Genomic DNA, 6,374 nt, shown 5'->3' with positions numbered 1-6,374 from the left:
CAAACCAGAGGCAAGATGATATTCCACAGTGTGAACAGAAAGCAAGCTAACACGCTATTGCTATGCTAACGGCGTTAAGTTAACTATCACATTTGGTTTAGACTCTTCCAAGTAAATAACAGGAACAGGGTTATTGAGATATCAGGATAAGTTAGCAACGACAATAATAATTAACGATAATAAAATACACTAATATTAGAGCGAAGTGGGAAGCGCACTGATACAAACAAGCTGCCGGCAGCGATGCAGGAAACAGGAAACAGGAAGCAGGATGAAACAGGAAGCAGGATGCAAGCGACATATCAACTCATTAGTACTCATTAGTGCAAGAGGCAAAGCATCCACACAGTTAAATTTAGTGCTTTCACATTTTTTTTAAGCTAGGCCTTGAGACTTCCATTTATTCTCTTCATTAATCTTTTACCTTGTACACCTATAATTCCTCTACCATAGCATTTAGATATGGGGACCAATAACCCTGTTGTTTAATTTTTCTTACCACTTCCCCACTTGCGCAATGGTCAAAACCATGCACATCTGGAATAAGAATGTTTAAGAGTGCAGTAGGTGCAATCATTTGTCCCTCATGCGAACGCCAAATATATTGAGTGTCTTTCTTTGGCCCCCTTTGGTGCCACATAGAGTGCTTGTAAGGTCCTGCCTGTTCTTGTGTCACGATCAGAGCGTGGTGGAAGAGAACCCAAGCGCAGGCAACGGCAGTGAAGGGGTTAACAGATATATTTATTTAACAGAAACAGAAACAAAACACCCTCAATGGGGAAAACGGAACTCAGATATATATATAAAACAAAAGACTTCCCACGAGGGGGCAAAATGAAAACAAGACAAATAACTAAACTCAAGGAACTCGACACAACGTCTTAAACTAAAACAAGGCAGGATAAAACTAAAGCAAAAACACAAGACTCACAGTTCTCACACGACACAGGAACACGGGCGACGGCATGAACACATACACAATACACGAGCACAGGACAAAGAAACATGAGGGTAAATATAGGAACACAAATGAGGGATCACGACATGGGACAGGTGTGGGACATTAAACACTCAGGGAAACATAACGAGGAAACGAGAGGAATGGGGCCAATGACAAGACACTGGAGAGAATGTATATTATAGTCAAACGGACAATAATATGTTTCTCTCCACACATAACCAAAGACTTTGCCATGGCTCTGCTACAGGACCAAGAAAAACATGACTAAGGAAGCAGAGCCATGACATCTTGAATTCGTACAATATCTTCGAGTTGAGGCTGTGGTTCTATTAGTACTATCGGTGCTAGTATGGCTGTGTGACATCCTGTGGCCTTTTTAGCTTCCAAATCTGCCATGTTGTTACCTTTGATAACAAAATCATTACCTTTTTTATGAGCTTGACACTTTATAATTGTCCACCGTTTTGGTAGCAACATTGCAGAAATTAATTGAACTATTTTCTCAGCGTGTTGGATAGGAGTTCATGGTCATCAATCATTATTTCCTGATGGAGTCTTTTCAATGTGTTTGTGCATACAATTCTTAAATAATTCTTGTCAGTTGAATGACAAATTAATGGATTCATTGTTGATGTCCACTGACATTGCATAACGTTTTTCATCATTGATCTTTTGCTTTGCAGTCTTTTCCAATATACAAAGGGACATGTGGGGTTAATTCTTTGACATTGAACCATTGTTTTATGAACTCATTGCTGCTCCTTTCCTACCTATTATGGTGTCTTGTGAAGTTATTTCAATGTTTTGTCCTTTATTAACATCCTTCCATTTTGTTTAAACTTAAATGTCTTTATTAGGGTATACCATAGTGCAATGAAATTCTGATTTTGGTAGTTAAGAATCTGGAATTTGTGCTTCAATAAATTTTGCCCATTCATTGAGTATTTGTTGTACATCATTATTTAATTGTCCAATCCAATATACATTTGCTTTTGGTTCAACTTGTATCAACTGCCTTTTTACCCCATTTGTATCGAAATATACACCTTCTGGTGAACACCAAATTTGAGACCTAATTTACAGGAGTGTGATTTGATACGAGGATAGGTATGGTGACACTTTTGTTGTTAGTTTATAGACACACTGGAGCAGTCATTGGAATTAACTGTGTTTGTCCCTCAATTTTTATTTTTAACATAGGGTCTTATAATTGGTAACTGCTTTTCCCCTATAGAATTCTCTGAGCCTCCCTAATATCCTTGATTTGGGCCTTTCCATGGGTTTACTGGACCCTGAGCTGGACCTGGAAAAGACTGTTGCCACCTTCTCCCCCCTTCCCCACCAGAAGCCTGGTACCAAGGATTAATTGGACAGTTTTTTCTATTGTAGCCGAACAGGCCGCATCCCCACCAATTGTCTTTATTTATTCCTCCTTTGAGGAATGGTGTTCTGAATGGTGTTCTGTTCCACTCTCTCTGCATTGGTGGTGTTGCATAGACATTTATAATCTGCACAGGAGTCTGGTGCACATGTGTAGAGATTGGATTCTCTGTGTCTCCCAGTTGTTCCCCTGTTAGTGCCTTAGGGTCCACTCTGGTTACTCAGCACGCAATGCCTGCTATACTGCTGGCCGGTATGGATCAAACATGGATCAAGTCCCATTCACGTAATGTGAATCCATAGCTCTTTCCAGGTCAGATGCTTGAAGGATTTCTTCCATCTTTGCTCCTCGTCCAATTCATTCAAGGAGTGCTTTAATGTCCCCAATAGCTTATGAGTTTGCCCATTGTCAATTCTTCAAATAAATTAATCCACTTCCCAGCCCCCTCGTGGATGTCAGGAAGATGAGTGACCAGCCCCTCCAGGTCCTGTGAAGCCCATGGAACATACTGCCCTTTCGTACTTAATTAATATAGGAAATTGTGGAGCCAATGATTTAAGCCTTCCTGTATTTTTTATTATTATTTTTATTTTTTCCCGTGTCCACCTTCCTCCACCAGTTGACAACTCCTCTTCACTTTCTCTCTACCTACTATCTCTTAATTTACTTTTAATTCTTAAAAATTTATATGTATCTTCTGAGTTTTTGTCAGTTTCTCTTAATTCTTTAAACATGTTTCCCTCTAGAAATTGTAGATTTATTTCGCTCTTTTCCTGTTCCTCTTCCTCTTCTATCTCTTTTTGTGTTATAACCTCTTTTTGGCTTTTTTATTTATTTATTTATTTTTTACCCCGCTTCATATTGTGCATGTAAGTCCCTTAATGCTGCCCATGCCTCTTGATAACAATCTAAGTGTCACGGAATGCGTGGCGGAAGAACCCAAGTGCTGGCAGCGGGGATAAAGGGGTTAACAAATACTTTATTTAACAGAAAACAAAACACTGAACAAAGGAAATACCCACGAGGGGGTGTCTGACAGGACAAACTAAAATACAAAACTTGAAACCAAAAACTTCCCTCAAGGGGGCGAAACGAGAACTAAAGTCAAAAACAAACACAACTCACTTTCAGGGGCACACAGAGCAAGGCAAGGCAGGAACTCAGGGAACAAGCACAACATACGAGACATTGAACACAAGAAACTCAACGAATCCGCACAAGACAGCAAACACACGGGCATTAAATAGGGAGACAGACGAGGGATGATAACACAGGGCAGGTGAGGGAACACGAGACACGGCAGGAGAGCAATACAAGAAACGAGAGGGGCGAGGCCAATGACAAGACTGGAGAGAACGCATATTAAGTCTTGAATGACATTAATATGTTTCTCTCCACACAAAACCAAAGGCTTTGTCATGACTCTGCCACAAGACCAAGAAAAACATGACAAGATGAGGCAGAGTCATGACACTAAGAGCCCTTCTTTTTTACTTTTCTTCTCTTCTCTCTTTTTTAGTTTTGCCCCATACTTATTTGTTTTTCTTGTTCTAAATCTACCTGTCCTTCCATTTGCATTTCACCTGTCACCTCCACAATGCCCTTAAGTATTGGAAATTGACAGTCAAAATCAGACAGAAATGGGTTAGTGCATTTCTCTTCTTTGTCCTTTGTTTCTTTATTAATTTCCTTTAATACTTCATGCGCTTGCTTGATATTTTTATATAAATGTTTTCCCTCTTTTTTAAATAAAGTTAGTACTCTTTTCTATAAGTCTCTTTTTTCTTCTCTCTCTTTTGCTTTAATTTTCCTTTCTTTACTTTTATAATTCTTGATTAAAACATCCATTTCCTCACACAATGCCACATCAAATGTTCCCTCCTTTGGCCATCTAGTCATCTTATTTTTAGTTCTCTTTTCCCATTTATTTGACACTTTATTTATCAGATCTTTACACAATGGATATTTCATTCCCAATATTTCCACAGGAGTGGCTGCCATGACTTTTCACTTTACTTATATCTTTTTATTTAGAACTAATTTTGGATCCTTCAGTGTATCATACTACTCACGTTCAAATTGCTCTAATGGATGTCACACATGTACTCATTCTTTTCCTTATATTCCTTTATTATTTTACTATTATTATTTTTTTTTTTAATTATTATTATTTTTTATTATATATTATTATTATTTTTATACGCCCTTTCTTATTTTGCTTTTATTCAATATTTTTGTATATCCTCTTTTTTTCTATTAGTCTTTCCCCTCTTACAACAATGTAGGTTTTTCATTCACTCTCTCTGTACTCACTCTAGTCCCATACATTCACTTTATTTTTAGCACACACACACAGACACCCACACACTCACTCACTCTTTACAGAGGACAAAACCTAGTTCTGTCTGTCAGGCTATACTCTCCTGTGTTCAACTGTATCCCAGATAGTTTATTCACCTACATTTTTAAATGCCTTATGCACATCAGAACATTATCGATACACTTTTCTTTATTTTGTTCCAGCTCTTTACCATCATAATAACTGTTATAGCTTATCCTTAAACACAGATTGATATATTTCCTTCATTCACACCATACTCACTTTATAGTACAGGAATTTCACCTAAAAGGAATTTTCACCCGTTGCAGGAATTTTCACCTGTAAGGTAATTTTTTTTTATAAATATCTCATAGAAGACCTTTTACCTTTCCAGGAATTTTCACCTGCACAGGCAGTTTACACCCCCTAGGCATTTCACCTGCACTTCAAGGTTATCTCATTCACAGCTCATCTGTTATAGCTTATCAATAAACACAGATTGCTATAATCATAGCTTTTCTGTTACAGTTTGTTAACAAACACAGATTGGTATCAAGACTATTCATTCATTCAACATAAAGTTCATTTGTCTCATCACTATCCAACTCAAAAAGGCCTTCTTAGTAATCAAACAGATTAGTGCACTTATTTCCTTTGGAAGTGGAACCCTTTAATTCTTATTAACCTTTTATTTATTTTTTATTATGGTTAAACCCGGAAGAGATTTGTGATAATTCTTACCACCACAAGCTTATTCTCTGATGAACAATACAAACTTAGTAAATAAGCAAAAGTGCTTACCTCTCTTAAGGTGGCCACCCGTTTGTCCCACCAAGTCAGCCTGCTGTGGTTCCTCACTTTTCTCTTCTATGGGTCCCTATTCGGGCGCCAAAACTGTGAGAGAGGCCTGGCGCAAATCGCGGCATCGGCATCTCAAGTGGCACTTCCGGTGGCTTCTCCAGCAGCCAGAGAATTTCGTCCGGCATCTGTCGCTACAGCGGCATCTCGCAGCGGCACTTCCGGTGGCTTCTCCAGCAGCCAGAGAATTTCGTCCGGCATCTGTCGCTACAGCGGCATCTCGCAGCGGCACTTCCGGTGGCTTCTCAGCAGCGGCACAAAGGCATCTCTAGCAGCCAAGGACTTTCTTTGGCACCCGTCGCCCTTTGTAGTAACTGCGCTGATCAATTACATAATCCGATGTAATATTTTAATACTGTAATATTGTAATACTGCGTGCGAGTGACAGCAAATAATGTGTGTAATGATACAACTGTCTGATTCAATATTTTGTTCTTTCAGTGCCGAAAAAATAAAAAAATCACATGACTTTATAAAGATGCAGTGTATACATATTACTTTGAAATGCTATGTAAATAGGCGATAAACTGTTATTCAGTAAATACAGAAAAGAGTTTATGATTTTGAAAGTGCAGCATCTCAGCAGCCAGAGACTTTCTCCGGCCACTGCCGCTACAGCGGCACTTCAAGCGGCATCTCTAGCAGCCAGAGACTTTCTCCGGCCACTGTTTCTCTTTGTAGCAACTGCCGCTGGCCAGTATACCCTAATTTAATGTAACGTTTTTATTGTAACAAACTACTTTTTTTTAAAAAAAAAGCATCGTTATATAGGCCCTGTGGTAAAAAGGCTGCCGTATTAAAACGTTCATCTGTTGCTGTTGTTCACTCTTTATTGAACGTAATGTATATGTTCA

The 6,374-nt window shown here is 38.7% G+C and overlaps 1 protein-coding gene across 1 annotated transcript in view; it reads right to left on the bottom strand.

Moving 5' to 3' along the window:
- Positions 1 to 5,976, bottom strand: part of LOC130563300 (uncharacterized) — a 13,032-nt gene extending 7,056 nt beyond the window's left edge. Inside the window, exons 1-2 of the mRNA XM_057348755.1 lie at positions 5,464 to 5,976; positions 4,945 to 5,001 (exon numbers count right to left, since the gene is read on the bottom strand). The gene's annotated coding sequence lies outside the window, so the exon portion shown is untranslated. The remainder of the gene's footprint in view (positions 1 to 4,944; positions 5,002 to 5,463) is intronic.
- Between the last annotated feature and the right edge of the window lie 398 nt (positions 5,977 to 6,374).

Source organism: Triplophysa rosa, linkage group LG12 (assembly GCF_024868665.1).
Source record: "Triplophysa rosa linkage group LG12, Trosa_1v2, whole genome shotgun sequence".
NCBI classification, from domain to species: Eukaryota; Metazoa; Chordata; class Actinopteri; order Cypriniformes; family Nemacheilidae; genus Triplophysa; species Triplophysa rosa.
The sequence above is the reverse complement of the archived record's forward strand: the minus strand, read 5'-3'. Positions and strand labels throughout refer to the sequence as shown.